This window comes from Emys orbicularis, chromosome 6 (genome assembly GCF_028017835.1).
Source record: "Emys orbicularis isolate rEmyOrb1 chromosome 6, rEmyOrb1.hap1, whole genome shotgun sequence".
NCBI classification, from domain to species: Eukaryota; Metazoa; Chordata; order Testudines; family Emydidae; genus Emys; species Emys orbicularis.
In genome coordinates, this window is record NC_088688.1 from 71,956,891 (window position 1) to 71,977,591 (window position 20,701).

Below are 20,701 nucleotides of genomic sequence, written 5' to 3' on the forward strand. Positions count from 1 at the left end.
TCAGCTGAGAAGGGGTTACCAGAGATCAATTAGGATCAGCTGATTCCAACTAAGGGCTGCCTGAGACTTTTTTAAACCCTCCCCTGTTGGGGTGAGAGGGGGGAAGTCAAGCTGCTAGTAGGTGAGGTGACAGTCCCTCCCATAAGGGAGAAAAACAAGCCTAAAAGACTGGCTGATAGAAGGAGTGGACTGCCCCTTTGCAGCCAAGAGAGACTGTTTTACCCCAAGCCCATCTTGCCAAGACTAAAAACAGCTGATGCTGGTGAGACCAAGAAGGTGCCTTACCCCACTATCTATTTAGGAACTTTTAAATCACCCATCATCATAGCAATTCCTTGGTAAACTAAATCTGCAAAGTGATGTTGGCTAGGTTATACTTAAGATATACATGTATAATAATTTTTCTTTTCCCCTTTTCTGGTTTATAGGGGCAACAGTCATTTGTGGTGAAAACAAACAGTCATTGGGCCAGGGAAAGAGTGAAAATGATTGTATAGCCTGGTGGTTAGGACACTCACCTAAAATAAGGGATACTCAAGTCCCTGCTCCAGTTATTATTATGTATACAAAGGGGAACAGATTCAACAGGAGAGACCAAGACCCACAGCAGAAGATCCCATAGCTCAGGGAGCTCTCTTGCAATGTTCAGGACTGAAGTTCAAGTACTCCTCCAGAACAGGGGGGGGGGGAGAGAGGAGAATTGAACCTCAGTCACCCACATCCCAGGTGTGTGCCCTAACCCACTGGGTTTAAAGTTATAAGGAGGGCAGTGGCACCAGTACAGCCAATGCTGGGTGACTAATTGGTTTTCTTTTTTCTTTTTACTTTAGTGGCTGAATTGGGGGGGGGGGGGGAGTGGTTATTTTGAACCAAAATTACTTCCCCCCCCACCCCCCCTTTGGAGAAATGACAAGCCAAAAAAATTTCATTTGGGCCAAACTGAATTGCCATTTGAAATAGCTCACTTAGATTTTTTTCAAAATGAACCATTTCAACATTTCCAAAATGTGTTTTCTTTTGTTGAAGCTATTGGCCAAATTCTACCCAAATGTAATATTTGCTGGAAAAAAATTGCCCAGCTTTAGTCACCACAGTCTGAAACTGAAACAACATAAAAATTTGTTTTTGGTTAAATGAAGTGTTTTGTTTGATTCAATGTTTTTCAATTTGCCAATAAACTAAAATATCCATTATTCACCCAGTTCTAAACATAACAGCATCTTGACCCATGGATGGGCTTGAAGATTGAGCAATGGAAACAAACTGGAAGCCATAAAAGGGTCCTATATAGGCTCTTACTTGACCTGCTAAAATTGATCTAAATATGTTTAAATTATGTCTACATGGGTGTTTAAAGTGGGATTTTAAATTAAGCAAACTGAATTAAAAAAAGCACCTAGACAAGTCCTGAATTGCAGTGATCCTGTATGGAGACAATAGATGGGTGGATCAGTGTGGCCATGTTCTCATTTAAAACAGGGGCAGTTGGTGGTGGTTTGCACCACTGATGTTACCTGATGTTCTAGGCTTAGTGATCAGGGCCGGCTCTGGCTTTTTTGCCACCCCAGGCAAAAAAGCCTCCGGAGGGAGAGCGGTGAGCCCCGGCCGGGGCTCCGCTCTCCCCGGCGGCCGGGGGGAGGGCGCCGGGGGGAAGGGCGGCCGGAGCCCTGGGAGGAGGGCGGAGTGCCCGGCCGGGGCTCCGCTCTCCCCGGCGGCCAGAGCGCCGGGGGGAGGGCGGCGAGCCCCGGCGCTCGGGGCTCCGCTCTCCCCGGCGGCCGGAGCCGGAGCGCTGCGCCGCCCCCCCCCCTCCAGGTGCCGCCCCAAGCACAAGCTTGGTGGGCTGGTGCCTGGAGCCGGCCGTTAGTGATCCTTAGGTTTCCCACCCCTTTGCTAAATGAAGATGTGGTGGGAGTGGGGGAGTATATCTTCAGTGGAGTGGGAGAATAATGTCCCAGTTTTTGAAGTAATTTCCCTCTTGACCAGCATCATTTTGGTCTTGCCAAGGCCATCTGAAGCCTGATTTAAAAGGTATTTCATGATGTAGCTTAGTTGTCACTACTTTTTTAATTATTTAATCTAGAAATAGGGGTTAAGATGAGGCATAGCTGGCTAACTTTGTGTCTAATATTGGTTTCTTGAGGATCAGGCAGGTTGGCAGACTTGCTTCTCTGAAGGAGGCATTGACAATTTTCAATAGCAGTGGGCACAGTTCTTCTTCTCCGGCTTTCCTCAACCAAGATAGTCGTGGATCTTTTCTGCAAAGTAGGCTGGGCACTCTTCACAGCAGTTGATGCTCGGGACTAATACTTGGATTACACAGTTCATGTCAATTAGCTGATTTGCTATGCAGGATAGCTGTGCTGGGCATAACTTTGTGATGATTTAATGGGTGGCATAGACTAGATGCTGGGGATGCTGAAGTGATTTTATTCAGTCTCCCCACCAAGTGATGGCTCAGCTAAGCTTTCCTCCTGGGCCACAGTGGGATAGGCCCGATTTTAAAATGTCTGTCTCACAGCTGCTGAGCTGGTTGACTCCCTCTTCAGCAGTACAGAGAGCAGAAGGATAAACACAGGATTTTGGTCTCTAAAGATGTTATTCAATCTAGCCTTTTATTATTCTAAATTAGAGACACAAGAAAAAAAATCTCTTTAATCCCTTAGATATATTTGACTGAAGGGGTTATTTCCATCAGCATGCAGTGCATGGGAACTGGCTGCTTTCAGAGCATGCTCAGTGGTGAGGCTATATCTATAACCCCTGCATCTTGTACCATTAATGCGATGGTACATTCTCTGAGTGATGAAGGGGAAAACTCTGCTTTTCATATGCCTCGATGAGGAAGGTTTATTTGTGTCACCACAAAGCAGAACTGCTGAAGAAAAGATCACAATAGTGCATTTCTAATTACTAGAATTCTTAAAAGAAGTTCTAAACACCAACAAATGAAACAGATCTGTGCTTGGAACAAGATCCTGTACTCCAGAAGCAAGTCTCTCAGATAATGGAAGAGAAGCACAAAGTAATTCAGGAGATATGGGCCTTGAACTTACATCTGTAGAGTTGAAGTCTGTGAGAAAGCAACCCTATGAGCCACCACTGGATAGTGATGAGCCATTAGATGAAGCATGCTGAGGGGCATTGGAGCTCCAGGCTGGTGAGCCAGTATGCACCTTATGCCTAGAATATGCCAGGAGACATCATACAGCTGGCTGAGAGACTGGGAACCAGATTCTCAGCAGTATAATTCAACTGCTGGAGGGTGGTGAGAGTAAAGTGAAGTGCTAAAAATGGCTGCTGAGGTCCTCATTTGAATTCACTGGATTGCATTTAAGCCCCTAAACCCTATTTCTCTCACTCGTCAGGCGTGCTGTTTTTTCTCCTGAACCATGCACAGTTCAGCAGAGGTGGGTGGAGGATTGCTCACATTGCTGAGATCTGTGCACAGCAAATACTGTGTGATCAGTTGCTAGCTCTTTGGCTCTCTGCACTTCATAAACCAGCCTGCAGGGTCAAGGCCGCAAAGAGATGGATTTTTTCCCATGATATGCAATAAATATTTACTCAAGGAAAAAACAGAACAAAAAGTTACCGTCTTATTACAAACAAAATCTGTGGGTTTGCTAGAGACCGTTCATCCTTAAAAATCAAAATGATCGTATAATGAATTCAGGTAGCGGCCATCTAGGGTCATGTTTTCTATGTGCCTGTCTTTTTGGAAAGTGTATTTTCTATTCCCAAATTGGGTGAACTTGCTTGTTTGCCCCACATCTCATATTTCATATGTATTCTAGGTGGAGCTGGCAGCAATGTCTATGGCTAACATTGCTTAATACTTTCCTTATTTATATATTAATAAAAACTATTATAAATAAAAATTATATAACAATATTATTTCAACATTTCTGTAAACCTTAACCCCTGGGGCAAAAAGACTTGATCTCCAGGGAATCTGCCTACACCGCCTGTGGCAGCAAGCCTCCCAGCCTGCGTCGACAGACTTGAACTCTCAGAATAGCTGTGTAGCCGGTACTTTGAAGTTGTGGCTCAGGCCTAAGGGAGGCAAGGTGGGTTTCAGAGTCTGAGCTCCAGCCCGAACTGCAACTTCAAAGCTCAGTCTCCACAGCTAGCCCAAGTCTGTTAATGTGGGCTGGGAAGCTTACTGCCCTGGGCTGCGTAGACATTCCTCATGTGGTGTGAAAATTGCTGTTTTGGATATAGCATTACTGAAAGTTGATTTACTTCATAGCCAAATGTACACCAGTCTAGCTTTCTTTCACCATTCAACAGGGAGTATAACCTACTCCTTTCTCTGTGGGAATAAGTGACAATTCACACCTTCTGCGATACTCATCTGAGTTGTAGATTTTTATTTTTTCTTGCTTTAAGCAACATAGAATACAATCAACCACTGTTAGTAATAATCTTGTACTCCAGGATCATTTAAATGTGTGGGCCTCCTTTTGTCTCCACTGTGTTTTACTTTTGAATTGATCCATCAAGAATAATTGGTGCATTTGTCCACAGTTCTTCATAATCTTGATCTTTTCAAGAGAAGAGCTTTTGATCGTGACTAAAATAGATAGATGGATAAAACAATTTGTGAGCACTTGTCCCTCTGACTATAGAACTGAGTGCTTGTATGAAAGTTCCTGTGGCTATGAGGGTGAACATTCACACAAATACACCTGTTTTTAATTTATACCTGAAAATCTGTAGTTTAAAATGAAAACAATGTTTATACATATATTTGAAGTGATGTGTGCTTATCATGGTACTCATCTGCAGATCTCAAAGCATTAGTAATATTTTAAAGCCTCGCACATTTTGCATGCAGAGAGATTTATATAAATCATTCAGCACATACATCATAGCAAATATAACCACACCTGCCACTGGATGGACATAGCTCGGAGAGAAATCTCTGTAGCCTGTGTCTGCAGTCCTCAGAACCTAAATTTGGGGGAGCTAGAAATGTAGCTGAATCTCAGCTGTCTTTTTTAAAAGAAGTAGTAATTTTCTAGTCCTTTTCACGTTAACAGAATGCAAGGCTCAAAAGCTTGTCATGATCTTTTCTTAAAGCTCTCAAGTTATTCACGATCCTTTCACAGCCACCCGAATGATTTTTGGGAAGATGGCAGATCAGTTCACATTTGTTGGGGAAGTTCAATCCTCACTACCACTGATAACACCAGGGATGCTACAGACTCATTAGTAGCCATTCATCTGCATCTGAGTCAATTCCTCTGCTGAGCTGCCAGCGTGAACTCTGGTCATTACGAGGGGCAGCTCAATAACAAGAGGAACAAGATCTAGTGGACTAATTACAGGGCTTGGGGCCAGATTAACAAGGGAAATTTAGGCTGACCACTGCAGAACCAAACTTTTAGATACCCTGCCACCAACTTGAATTCACAAGCCTGAGTTAGGCACCTACGGTTCCTATACAATGCCTGGGGAGAGTTAGGTGCATAAAACTGGATTCACAGAATCCAGCATGCTGAGTGGGGGGCTGCCTAAGCTAGTCCACCGAAAATGCCAAGAAGGGAAGTGTGGCCTAAATCCTACTCTACAAAGGGTGCTAAGTGCCTAAATCCAACCTGGAGGGAGAAGCTTCCCTCTATTCAGGATTCCCAGCTGTGAACCCTCTCCTGAAAGACACCCCAGAATACCCTGTAGCCCAGTAGTTGGAGCATTCACCTGGGAGATGGGAGACCTGGGTCAAATCCTTGTTCCACCTCAGGCCGAGTGGGGAGTCAGATTCCAAGGACCGAAGGGACCGTTGTGATCAGAGGGATTTGGACGTAGGTCTCCCACATCTGAGGTGAGTGCTCTAGCTCTGGGCTATTGGGTACAAGGGAGAAACCACCTCCTTCTCTGGCTGGCAGACCTGCCTCAGAGCACCTCCACTGCCTCAGGCCCTGCAGACAAGATAGGTAGGGGACAGTCCCTCTGGGGCTTAGATGCGAGTTTGGCATGCTTGGTGGTGTCAGGTCTGAGGTGACTGTACACATGCCCACCAGCAGAAATGTAGGCATCTTGGGGACCTCTCCAGTGGAAATGTAGGTGCCTACAGGGGTAGGTGGCAGCTAAACCAAGGTTTTGAGAATATAAAGTTTGGACTTAAGTGCCTAAATCCCATTTGTGACTCTAGGACTAGTTCATTACACTAAGGGCTAAACTCTGGCACTGTTTCCATCTGTCTGTAGTCGAATTACACATACCAAAATTTTCAGCCACTGGTGCCTAAATGTAAGTAGCTGAATTCAGAGTTTCTGAGCACCTGAGCCTGTTGACTTCTTCTGGGATGGTGTACTCTGAAATGCTCCCTACTGTGGGCTTTGGCTTAGAGGTACAATTGAGACTGAACATAGCAATGGAAAATATAGCTATCTAGTTTCAAGCAATGTGGCTTCCACTATGTCCCTTGGAAGACTATTCCAGAGATTAATAATAATTAGGTGAGGTACAAGGGCCCGAGGCTGTGCACTGGCTTGTGTATTTAAAGCAAAGTGCCAGATTTTGCTCTCAGTAACACTGTTGTCTTTCCAGAGGAAATTCATTGGAATCCCTCTGGGATTCCTCTGGTGTAACAGAGAATAGAATCTGTCCCAAATTCTTAAATCAGTTTCTAAAAGAGTTGTCAGTTGATGCAAGATTCTTAAAACAGAGGTTTATATGCTTTGGGAGCTTGTTAGATGAGAATCCCTTCTGCTTAATTTTGTATGAATTGAATTAATCTCACAGAAGACAAATAAAGGCCTGCAAACAAAGCATTATGGTGGTCTGCTCAGATCACAATTGCATGAATGACAAAAGTGCTTGGGGCAACTTCTGCAGGTTTCAATTAGTTTAGAAAATAAAGAGTGTAATAGACAGAAGCAAGCTTCACATGTCAAAATACCTCTAAAGTCCAAAAGCCATTAGCATCACACAAGTCGGGGCTGTCTTGTTTTCATTTCTCTAAAATACTTCATTACACCAATGTGATGCATTGTATGTATGTTGATTAAACGAGGGAGTGTAGATAGGTGCCAGAGTGTTAATGATAATTTAAAAGCAGTGTTATGCCACCTCACACTAGCCAAGCTGCTTGAGAGAGAGCGAAAATCCAGATTAAAATCCAAACTCAAGCAGCGAAGCAGACAACATCCTGTCTGTTCTGCCCCTACTCACTAACTAGTACAATTGAAGGCTGTGAAACAGTAAGTTTAAATGGAATAGAACAGTGACCAACTGAAAAGATGAATATAAGGCATAAAGGACCCAATACTGCTTCTAGTCAAATCAATGGCAAAATTCCAATTCACTTCTATGAGAGTAGGATTGGAGCCCTAAATTTGTCAGTAAGAGTCTCTAAATGAGCAAATTTGGGGTATGGGATTCAGTGTGAATAGGTGCATTAATGTGACATGCAAATTGATTGTCTAAAGTGTAACAAAGTCCTTTACAAAAGGATCCAGCTTAGTTTCCACATAGATATTAAAATATTGGATGGCAGAGCAATGTTAGTAGCTGTTGAGAAATTGCATAGAATATCTTTAAAGGCTGGAGAATATAAAAATTAGTGACAACTCTCTAGCAGCACAGTTAATATGGCGCAGCACTGAGACACTACTTATTGTATTGCTAATACTTTAGCTCCTGTACTTTATTTCTTTACCAGCATACAGATTATACAATGACTCTTAGATCCCTCCTCCCTTTTCTTTATGCACTTTAAGTGGCCGAGGATGAGGCTAGCGGGCAGCAAAGTTGGGCAGTGGATCATGGATAAACTAAATGGGGAGAATTGGGATACCTTGCTACATAAATCCAGGTTCACTGCCACATAGTAAGTCTAATATATCACTAAGGATATGGGGACTGGCCTATAAAAGACTATTTAATTGCATAAAATGCACCTAACACAACATGAACATTTTGAAAAGCTTGTATGAACTTAAGCTACTTATAATGCTTGTGAAAACTGTTCTAAGTAAACAAATTAGGTTGCAAGGTAGCAACTTTTTGCCTCTGATAAGATACAGCCTGATTATAATGAAAGGAAGGAGGCTGGCCATTGGTCAAGTCTACACAGTCTGGTTGAGAACCTTTGTTCTGTTTTATCAAATTAATTTCCTTTTTCATTTCACTTCCATTTTTAGAAAAGAAGTCCAAAGCAACAGAGGAGCAAATGGTTCCATTTCTCTTACTGCTTGTCAAACAAAAGGAAAGAGTTAAGGAAGAGGCAAATAATTATAGTTACAGGACACACTTTATACATTTACTTACTAAATGTGGGGACAACAGCTTGGATTGCATGAAGTCAGTAAATTAAATCCTGAGAGAGAGATAATGAGCACTCACCATTTTCATTCACTCAGGCTAGGTCTACACTGCAGCGGGGGTCCGACCTAAGGCTAGGTCTACACTGCAGCGGGGGTCCGACCTAAGATACGCAACTTCAGCTACGTGAATACCGTAGCTGAAGTTGCGTATTTTAGGTCGGCTTACCTAGCGGTGAGGACGCGGGAAAGTCGACCGCTGCCGCCGACTCTGCTGCCGCCTCCTGCCGAGGTGGATTTCCGGAGTCGACGGCAGAGCGATCAGGGATCGATTTTACCGCGTCTTCACTAGACGCGGTAAGTCGATCCCCGATAGACCGATTGCTACCCGCCGGATAGTGAAGACAAAGCCTTAGATACGCAACTTCAGCTACGTGAATACCGTAGCTGAAGTTGTGTATTTTAGGTCGGCTTACCTAGCGGTGAGGACGCGGGAAAGTCGACCGCTGCCGCGCTGCCGCCGCCTCCGCTGCCGCCTCCTGCCGAGGTGGATTTCCGGAGTCGACGGCAGAGCGATCAGGGATCGATTTTACCGTGTCTTCACTAGACGCGGTAAGTCGATCCCCGATAGACCGATTGCTACCCGCTGGATCGGCGGGTAGTGAAGACAAAGCCTTAACTAACTGTAGTTGCAGGTGCTCTGCCCTTTTCAGGATTTGGCTCTCAAGGTGACCACATGAATGAGTAAGGCAGGCAAGATTTGACCTGTAAAGTTCTTGCTAGTGTTTTCATATGATGGCTAATAAGGCTGAGGTAATCATCATCATCATCATTGCTTGTCCCTCCAAAACCATAGCCAAGAGCTGGAGTTGTCACTTTTCAAATAATTCCTTGAGAGCACAGGATGTTCACAGGCAGCACTGCATCAGGCAGTGTTACGTGTTTGCCTAGGCTCTCCATATTCACATTTGGGGTCATTTATCAACTTCCACTTGGTCACATTTTCACCCCTGTAATTCCAGCTCTCACTCAATGTAGAGTACACTTGTGTTTTTGTTTGAGATCAGTGCCGGGGGGAGGGGGTGTAGGTTTTCCAAGATTGGCATTTCCTGCCATTTTGTTACTCTATAGCCTTCCACTGTGGTATTTTGGGGTAAGGAATTTTCAGAGGCAAAACTCTTTCTGGACTTCAGATTTTGCGTGGTGAGTGTGACCATAAAGTGAACATCTCGGATCATGCATCTGTTTGTCTCTCCTTTTTACTGCAGGCATCTAACCTCGCTGATGGTGTTGCATTCCCTGTGAGGCAGTATAGTGACAGTGTTGAGATACTGAATTCATCACATGGACTTTGAAACTAACTACAGGATTTATTTCAGGATCAATTTTGTGTGTCTGACTTGAGCAGGACCAGATTGGGGCACAGTACTCTGCAGTTCAGTAACACAAGATGACACCAGTTGCTCAGTGTTTGGGGGTCAGCTCCCCATTTTGTGTTGGTCAGTTTCTGGAGCACACAATTCGTGGAATTCACTTGCTTTTTTATGTGCTCTTTAGATGTCTAATGTAACCACAGAGAACACTGGAAGTTCATAGTGCTCAAAAATCCCGATATCAGGAGTTTATGCTTGCTCTGATGGTGGTGTTTCAGGTGAAAAGTGAACACTTGTGTCTTGCGAGGGTTGACACTCAGGGACCAAGTAAAATAGTATTTTCCAAGTACAGTGAGCCAGTTAAAATTAGCTTGATGTCCTTGAATCTTTCTGAGTGGATGGTGATGAAAAGATAATCTAAATAAATGAATCTTCACATGTTGGGGAATTCTTGTTTGTAATCTGTGTAGGTGTTAAACAGCCAAGGTAACTGCAGTGAACCTGGGGGCAATCCATTCTGTTGTGTATGCCACTGACTTTTCTGACCACTCATCTTGACAAAGAAATGGTCATTTTCAAGCAGGGAGGAGATGACCTGGACCATATTGCTATTTCTCAACATTCTTGCCAATTTCAGTAGAAGAGCATGATGGCTTCACAGCATCATAAGTAGCTGACAGATCAACAAACACGTTCCCTGTAATTTTGCAGATTTTGAAGCCATCTTCAATGTACTGAGTTAGGTTTGCAACTTGGACACAACATGAACATGCTGGGCAGAAACCAGTTGGTGATCAGTCAGTTGCCCTTCTAGTATTTGCGATATTCTACACATTAGCATCCGTTTATATAGCTTATCCATTAAGCAGAGTGATGATACTGGTTGGCAACTATTTGCAGAGTTAGCGTCTTTGTGCTCTGAGTAATGCAACCAGTTTGGCTTGTCTCCACAGCCTGAGTATCTGCATTGTCTCCATGCAAGAATTGAATCAAGCAGCCACTTTCGTTCTCTCACCTCAGTAGTTCATTAGATATAGCATTGAGTCCAGCTGCCTTTCCACATTTGAGTGTTTTCATGACTATTGTCAGCTCCTCAATGCTGAGCTGCTCATTGTGAACTTTGCTATCTCTGAGGAGCAGGCAAAGTTCCCGCTTCACTTGTTTCATTTTGCACTTTTTGTTTTGTGGGCTGGTTTCCCATTTAGGATGAGTTGGTATGAAACCTGGGTTGGAAATACTGTGGGTGACGTGCTCTGGTTGTTATCCATCCGGTTCAGCTTGCCAATGAGGGCCCATGCTTTCTTGCTTTAGTGGCACAGGTTTGTTTCAACCAGCTTCCTCCCACAGTCATGTTGTTCCTTTCCAATCTCTCTCATAAGCATTTCGTCAAGACCTGTGGTTTCTTCACCAAAGGGATCCAGGTAAAACATTCATGACTATCTTTTATATGGTTAGCTTGTCTGTTCTGAAAGTTCAAGTATATATAGTGTCTGACATCCTCTGGGGATGTGCTTTTGAAAGCCTTCCAAGCCAGCCCTTCTGAAGGTAAATGTTGGCATATGTTTATTTTCCTGAGTTGTATGGCAGCCTCTATTGTCCCTTGCACTGGTCTATGCTGCAGTCTTGGGATCGCTGCCATAACCTCCCTCTGAAGTTGACTGTGTTTTCAGAGGTGACAGAGGCTAGCTCATGATTGTACTCCTTATTCCTTGAGGCTGAGGTTATATATGGGAATGAGTTTACACAAATCCTTCTCCCAGTACCCACCCTAACCAGCTAGCTAAACGCTGGAGAGATACAAGTGGTTGGAGAGGGGGTGAAAGTGACGCAATCTTCCCCTCACTCTGTGGAGTGAATTCCTGAGGCTGCAGTAGCTCCCCAATAAATCTAACATGTCTATTTCCTGGGGTGGAGAAGGGAGGTATGGCACAATCTGTATAGCAGAGGGTTGCTCCTCCTCCAGCATGCAGGGACTTTATGCCACATACTGTGTGTGCTCCACCTGCACAGTTCCCCCAAAAACGTTCCCTCCAAACAGCAAAACCAGAGAAATTCTGCTGCACAGGGAGACTCTCCACAGGAGCCTGGGGCAGAAATTGGCCCCAGGTACAGAAAGATAACTGACCTGTCCAAATGATGCATGTAATAGGGCAGAGAAGAGAAAATACCAAACTGATGAATTTAAAACACCACATAAGAGGTCAAATATTTCAGCTTTACAAAGCTATTGGGAGCTCAAGAATGCAGAGTCAAGAAGAGTCTTTGTATGTGAATAGTAAATGAAGCTACAGTGTGAGGATTCTTCCTCGTGCAGGAGCTCCATATCACAGGCTGTATTTACTCAGGCTCTGTGCTGGGACCACCATTTGCCTCTCAGAGAATCCTAGAACAGAGGGAAGCTTGCATACTTATTAGTAAGTCATGAAGCATGAGAGAGCACAAGAGAAGCAAAACTGACATTGTTCTGAATACATCTTTGGGTTCTTTCTTGCACTGTAAGATGGTTTTATGGGAACATTAAGGATACTTCACACAATCTCTGCTACACACAGCATCTAGGTCAGATGGTCAAGATTCAGCTCCCCACTCAAACATATATAAAGTACTATTGTATGGCTTAAATTTCTCCCAGAAGATGAATTAGAGCATAGATTTTAGAAAGAGATCTAATCTTGTTTTAAAGACTCCAAGTACTGTTGAGTCCACCACCTCTGTTGGTGAGCTATTCCAATGCTTAATGACCCTAGGAAACTGCATCTTATTTCCAGGGTGAATTTATCAGCCTCAGATTCCAGCCACTGGGTGCTGTTATGCCTTTGTCACAAGATCGAAACCCTCCATCCCTGCACTCTTAGATATTTTTTCCATATGTAAATACCTGTACACGTGACCAGGTCACCTCTGCCTACTCTTGGATAAACAGAATAGATCAAGCTCTTTAAGTCTTACATTGTAAGGTTTGTTTTCCAGCCCCTGGATCATTCTTGTGGCCCTTCTTTGAACTCTCTCCAGTATTTCCACATCCTTCTTGAAGTGTGGACACCATGTCATCCCTTTCTCTCTTACTGTGGACTCAATACAAATCCCTTTTACAAGGGTCTTTCTTGATGGACAAGAACTTCATTCCAAGTGCAAAATTATCTTCTCAGGTAACTGATATAAAGGGGAGTTCGGAGAAAGTAGAGAGAAGAGAGCTTTGGAGTTGAAATCTCTCAGAGCTGAGAAAAGAACTTTCCCCTGAAATCTGAGTCTCTAATTTGACAATTGCATATATTTTTTAAAATGAGATTTAGCTGTCTAAATCACTTAGGCCCAGATTTTTAAAGGCATTGATGCACTCAGTGTTGCAATGCCTAACTGATTTAGGAGCCTATATCTCACTTTCAAAAGGGATTTAGGCACTTAGCCAAAATCCCATCGACTGTCTGGTTGTACAGTACTAACAATATGCTAATAATTCAGACCATATATTTGCCAGCCCAGTAGCATATATTTGTAATGGAAGTGATTTTGAAACATTATCGATATTGCAGTGAAATACTATAAACTACAGAATGTTCATTTTATTTTAATGAGTCTGTGAAACTGTAACATAGCATAGCTTAGTGGGTTACAATTTCCTGTTAATGATTCTAACTACTAATGGTCTCATACCATGTTGCACTGGCACATAGGAGGTAAAATTTAAAAAGTGGTCTTAAGCTTGCTAAATGATTATTTGGATACCTACTATCAGTCTAATGGGCAAGCAGCAAATTCAGTTTTTTAAGAGCATGTCCACACACTAAATTAATTCTTTGAGTACTGGGATTCCTATTAATTTAAAAGAAAGTGCAACATCACTGTAATCACTTGTCTTGATTGTTGAATTAGTGTAATTACTAAAATCAAGGAAACAAGTTTTTCTCTCTCTCAACTCTGACTACTATGTTAACTACTAAATTTATAACTATTATCTTAATAGTAGTACAACTTATTTAGGAAGTGTTGCATCCACTAAATGCAGTTATAAGGATGAACACACAATCTAATCCATATAATTTACCGTTTAACTGTGGGGGGTGCTATGTAATTGAAGACAAATCCTGGTTTCTGTTTTTCTTCTCACTTGAATCAGTGAAAATATTTTTTTTACTGGTCCCTAAAGCTTTTGCTGATGAATCATAAATAAAATATTAGCAGTTCATTTGAGCACCCTTGTCTGTTCTTGCCTATTAGAAGGCAATCAGAGGGGAAATGTAAGCAGATTCTGAGTTAGTTATTCACAGCTTTTGGAGGAATCTGGCCATATCAAAAAACTGAAATTCAGGGGAGCACAGGGGACTGTGATTGTACCTGGCTGGTGGGCAAGGGCATGACATGCGGTGGGGCGACTTCTTGTATCTGCTACTCCTTTTGCATATACCTAGAGCAGATGGCAAAATGTGGACCTTAATTAGTTGTAAATGTACTCTTAAGGCATATCACTTTCCACAAAAGATACACTGTGGTGTATGTGTAAAAAACAGTTCTAAAGAAGGTAGTGTAAATTTTGTTATATATACACTTAGGGAGCCTGACAGAACATCCATTGAAATAAATGGGGATCTTTCCATTTACTTTCAACAGGTAATGGATCTGGTCCTTAGAGGTGAAGGAATTAGGCTTGTATTCTTTAGAAATGAGAAGAATACTTGATGAGCTCATATACACAGCTCTGAATGGATTTTTAAAAAGGGAGAGAGAAATGCTTACAACATTATTTGACCTAGCAACAAATACAACATCATGAAGCATGACATGAGCTCAAGATTCTCTTGAGTCATTAACGATCAGTGTGAGTGTCCAACCTGATACATCTTTGAAGTGCCTGATATTTGAGTGTGGTGTTCAACACTTTCTGAAACTCGGGCCTCTTTAAAATGTCTCAAGTTGGGCAACCAAAAGCACTAGTGACTGAAAATATTGGCCACAAAATATGTAAGGATTAGGTTTTTTAAGCAGAGTTTCTTTATACAAAGAGCACTGTACTTACCAAGGAAGAGACTCCTGTGTTCAACAAAAAGAGCAGCTTGGCAAAATGCCCACTGAAAGAATTTTATGCAAATAGTGGGAGGAAAAAAGATATATTATTGCTTACAACTGTTGACTTGAGGGAAGGGACCGTCTATCAATACGGAATATCTAGTCCTCTTCTTTCTTTGTAATTTCTCGCCCTCCTATGTAATACAAAAAGCCAAGTGTAAGCCTCTGTAGCTCCTCGCCAGCGACTAGCAGTGTGCTCTGTATGGTATGGGATACTCAAAGAAAAGGGATCTCTTTTCAGCCACACTGAATGCTGAGAAGTTGTAACTAAAACTAAAATGGATAATTTTGTCATTGGCTTAACCACATGATGAAGTAAAATAAACCCAGTGGAGTGCTAGACAATGGCCTACATCTCTGGAATGTAAATAGTTCAATAAATATTGGTGAAGTTCAGCTTTTGCTTTTTCCCCCCGACACTTTCAAGGTAAGACGGCAGGCATGATAGTTTCCTTGCAGATTATTAATGCACGTACTGTTAGATGTGAGAGAAAGAATTCAAAAGAAAGTCAGGTTAAGTAGGTTTCAACTTTCATTAACTTAGCATTTCTAAGACAGAAGTGTTTCTCTTGCATAAGATCATCATTTTCCAATACAATTCCAATTCTTATGTCTTTCTCTTGGAATCAGATCTCCCCTTTCTGTCCATAGTATTGATTTCCACTATGAGGGCTGAAACTGCCTCCCCCCACCACTTTCCACCTCCCCAAAGGGGGGGGGGGGAGAGTAGGAAAAAGAAGGGAGGGAGACCATCCCCAAAAAACCCTTAGTTTTTAATGTTCAAAAACTGAAACCTTTGGAAAAAAAGGCCAGAGGGAGGGGGGTATTGAATGAAAAATTGACCAATTGTACAACGGACATGTATGCTTCAAGGACCCTGTTCCCCAACATCATCGCATGTTGCCACCTTATCCACTCAGTCAGCCTGCCACCTCTGCATGTGTCCTTACCCTGAGGTGGAGGTGGACAGCTTTACAAAGGGGAAGAAATGGGCACCCTTTTCCTGACCACTCACTCAAAACCTCCTTGACTTCCAGCAAAAACAACCCCTTTGACAAGTGCCTCCACTTTAAAATCCGGTCACTCTGTTTAATGCAAAATAAGATTGTAGTGCATTTTATTGTGTAATTTATTCACATTAAGCTGGCCTTCTCCATTCTTCCATTGAATGAGTAGCACATTATGTGGAACAGTGGATAACATTACCAGGGCCTACCATACATAATTTTGCTAGTTATAAGTCCAATCTTCAGCTCCTACTCAAAACAAAACTCCCATTCAAATCTATTTTCAGTGCTAAGAAAGATGAATTGATTTGTTGTATTCTTTTATCATGCGACCAAGCCACTGACAAAATGGTCTAGTTTTAGGTACAGCTAAGCAACATTCAGTGCTGCAGGAAAAGGAGCCCTTTTATTAGTGTGGCATGCATGGCACTGTACTTTTTGTAGGAGATGAGCTACAGAGGCTTGGATTTGACTTTTTGACCGCTGATATTTTTTGAGCTTTATCAGAGGAAGTGATTCAGGATTAGGCCATAATGCAGAGGACACTGGTTTTCTTGCCACAAACACACTACTACTACTGTAGTGTATAGGAGTTGTAAAGGGGCCACAACAGGCTGAGACATATGCAGGTATGGCATAAAGTTGCCATATGTTGTCCTATCCTTCCCCTCCCCTGTCGGCTGCCCACACAGACGTTGGGGCTGTACGGGTTTACAAAAACTGTGTTGTGTTCAGTTACAAATATGAATGTATTTGTACAGTAGTTTGAAGAGGTATCACTGTGTAGAGGTGCTAAACCTTTTTAATAAAAATGAAATGGATATATTTAAGATTTTTTTTTTTACCCCAATACATCTTGAGCATATGACTAGTAACAAAATCAAAGGACTTCAGCCATATGATAAGTGCAATTATCATCCAAAAAGGTATTTACTATTTGGATTGCAGAGGAAGACAGTCTCTGAATTAACACACTCAGTTTTCCTCTTATCATAATTCTACTCCTTGTTTTCCCAGCACATGAGTTCCCAGTATCAGTTTGTGTCCATATACCCTTCCTTTCAGCATTTGATCCAATTCATTCAAAATAAGCAAAATAAATAAGTAGAAAACTTGATCAGTTGGTGTAGTGCATATGTCACAGAAACAAGAGATCGTCAGATGGTTTGAAATGAGAAGGTAGAAAGGCTTTGTGGCTCAAGAAGAGTTTTGTATTTAGAAGGCAGGGGAGGAAAAAATATGGAGTTATTTGTGGCACGTGGACAAATAAGTTGGCATCATTGGCAGAGGGGAAAGGCTGGAGATGGGGTAAGATGTAACAAGAGGAAAGGATAGAGAAGAAGTTAGTCACAGTTATACAGAGCCTTGAACATTGCTGGAACAAGAAACTCAAACTTTGTGGTGGAAAAGTGGGAGCCAGCAGAGGACTGAAAAAGGTGAGCAGATGTGAGCAAAATGATGAGCAAAAAGCATGATCTTAGTGACTCCATTTTGTGTGCAGTAGAAGAGGGCAAGGAGTGTTGTGTTCTATTCCTTATAGGCACATCATCACCACAGTATCTGAGGTATGTCTACACAGACTCTGACAGCACGCCTCCCAGCCCGGGGCTGACAGACTCGGGCTTGCACTAGCACTCTAAAAACAGCTGTGAAGACAGCTCTTTGAAGTTGTGGCTCGGACTCTGAAGCCTAGGAAGGAGAGTGGGCTTCGAAGCCCAATTTCCAGCCTCAGACACAACTTTAAAGTGCTGTCTACACAGCTATTTTTAGAGTGTAGCATGAGCCCTGCAACCCCAATCAATCTACCTGGGCTGGGCGGTTTGCTTGTAGACATATCCTGAGTGGCTTCCAGTAGCGCATTAGTAACATGACTAACATCTGTCATATGTGGTTTGTTTTCTCCTCTTCTACCATTGTCCTTCTGATATCAAATGGGAAACAATGTCCGTCATTAAAAGAATGTTAAGGTTGCAAAACCAAGTACTCAAGTGTTAGAAAATGCCAGAATTAAGATTGCCTGTGCAACTTTGATTCAGCCCCCTCATGCATATACATTATGATACAGTCTTTAATTATGTGATCACATACTTTTTTCCTCAGCACACAGGATGGTCAGTGCCGGGGAATCAATCCGGGTTTTGTTGTGGAGGATATTGTTTGTAGGACCCCTGCCTCTTGGTTGCAAGGAGTGTGTAGTAAATAAAGTTGGCAAATAAAATGTGAGAAATTGTAAAAACATTTTTTTCAGGGAACCTAAAATATTTGCAAACTCTGGTTGAATTTGGCAAACAGTTTCAGCTGGAAAAAAACATTTTAACTTTTCATTTCCAAATAGTATTTTGTTTAAAAATTTAGCAATTTTTTAAAAAACAAAGGTTGAAAAACACTCCAAAATGACCCCCCAAAAAATGAAAACATTTCATTTAAGGTCCAATGAAAGTTTAATTCTACTTGAAATTTATTCCTTTTCTGAGAAACTGAAAATCCAGAAAAAAAATTGGTTCGGCTGAAACTGATTTTTTCAGTTTGGCCCTTTGAACTGAAAAATCAGATCAATTATTCACTCTGCTCTAGTAGCAAATGCAGCAGGGGACTGCAGGAAGAGAAAGAAGAGTCTAATGCAGAGGTGGGCAAACTACGGCCCGCGTTCTCCCTGGCCCCTGAGCCCCCGGCCCCTCCCCTGCTGTTCCCCCTCCCCCGCAGCCTCAGCTCACTGCGCCACCGGCGCAATGCTCTGGGCAGCGGGGCTGTGAGCTCCTGGGGCAGTGCAGCTGCAGAGCCCAGCCTGACCCGGTGCTCTGTGCTGCGCGGTGCGTGGCCGGCTCCAGCTGGGCGGCGCGGCTGCCTGTTATGGTGTAGCCACGCCGCCAACCACCGGTGCTCCAGGCAGTGTGGTAAGGGGGCAGGGAGTGGGGGGGGGGTTGGATAGAGGGCAGGGGAGTTTGGGGGGTGGTCAGGGGCCAGGGGTGTGGATAGGGGTTGGGGCGGTCAGAGGGTGGGGAACAGGTGGTTGAATGGGGGCAGGGGTTCTGGGGGTGGTCAGGGAGAAGGGGTGGTTGGATGGGGCAGAGGTCGGGCCGGGCAGTCAGGAAGGAGAGGGGGGTTGGATGGGGTGACTGGAGGCAGTCAGGGCGGGGTTCCGGGGGTGGTCAGGGAGCAGGGGGGTGGATAGGGCAGGAGTTCCGGGGGGGCAGTCAGGAATGAGAGGAGGGGTTGGATGGGGTGTCGGGGGGCAGTCAGGGGACAGGGAGTGGGGGTGGTGGTGGATGGGGCAGTGGTCTGGGGGGGCTGTCAGGGAATGGGGATGGTTGGATGGGGCAGGAGTCCCAGGGAGCCGTCGGGGGCCGGGCCACACCTGCCTGTTTGGGGAGGCACAGCCTCCCCTAACCGGCCCTCCATATAATTTCTGAAACCCTATGCGGCCCTCAGGCCAAAAAGTTTGCCTGCCCTGGTCTAATGGTTAATGCAATTGAATGCTGTCCTGGAGAACTGAATTCTATTCCTACCTCTGCCACAGCAATTTTATGTGATGTTTGGTTTCAGTAACTTGTGTGTTCTTTTTCTGGGTGTCCAACTTGACAGCTTGGGGCTGAGCACTTCCAGCTGAAGTCAATGGGAGTTGTGCTTTGAACATATTACATGCAGGTATAATGCTAAGTTCTCTGAAAAAGTCAAACCTGGAGTGTCTCAACGTGGGTACCCAAAGTTAGTACACATTTTTGACCATAATCTCTCTGTGTGTCAGTTCTCCACATGTAAAATGGGAATAATAATACCACCTCACCTTACAGGAGTACTGTGAAATAAATTCCATGTTTGAGAAGCACACAGATACTACAGAGATGTGCATCATAGGAAAACATCAAGGAAATTAATAAATTCCATCTTCAGAGCAGGATTTGAATGGTATATGGTAAATAAGGCTTCAGGCTACACATAGTTCAATGAGGAGACAATATTTAATAGCTGCTTACTCTGTATAGAGGTAGATACACCTCTTGGGTCTGGGTGAATGGCATCCTAATTATTTAGAATAGAGCACTACGTGTTTGCAGCTCAAAGATTCTTGCTCATTTATGTATAACTTTGCATTTCTTAAATAAAATTTTTTTTAAAGAGGAGCACAGACTTTTAAAAGTCTATAGTTTAATGTTTACACACATCTAAAATAGCTATGAAGTTAATCACTAGGTGTAATTGGATAAAGCACCATCTTAAACTTCCATTTCTGTTTTTTGTTGAATGTATAAAATTGATTTTTTTCCCCTTTAATGTGAATTGTAAAAAATGCCATATAACAGATGGTAAACCCAGGTCCTTTACTTAGCCACAACAGGCACACAAGTACAGCATAAGCAGCAGCAATGCAAGCTTAGCATACAACCCACTTCATAGTCTTTTCTAAAGTTTTGCAAAATTTTCCACTTTCACCACCACCAGTTCAATTCCCCCAGTATTAGCAATGCTAGAAGTCCTAGTGCAACTCTGCAGGAAGGACATGGCTACCACCGGTATTTTAAGCAGTGTCATTTAACCCTGCTCAGACCAGGGTCTAACACACACAATGCTTAAAACACTTGTGGTTGCTGTTGGCCCATCCACTCTAGGGCTCCCGATGAGGCTAACATGGCTGGAGCTGAACCACTGATAAAAATGGTGGGCAATTTCACAGATATAAATAAGATTTAAGTGCTTTAACTGTGAACTGGAGCAATAGCGAGAGGGCTCATCATTCTTAATATCTGTTTCATCAATGATGTGAGCTAATTAAACTGTGATGGAGAAATCTGTCCACCAGCCAATGGCCTGGGACCACCAACTTATTTTGCATAGGCTGCTAAACAGCCATTAAAAAGTAACAAAGAAAATATGGAATTATAGGCAGTCATCTAGTCCATGAAAACCTCTTTTACTGACTTGAAAGCCATTTCAAATCGGTGACTAAAACAAAGTAAACACAAGCTCAAATGTAAGAGCATGAGCTATATTT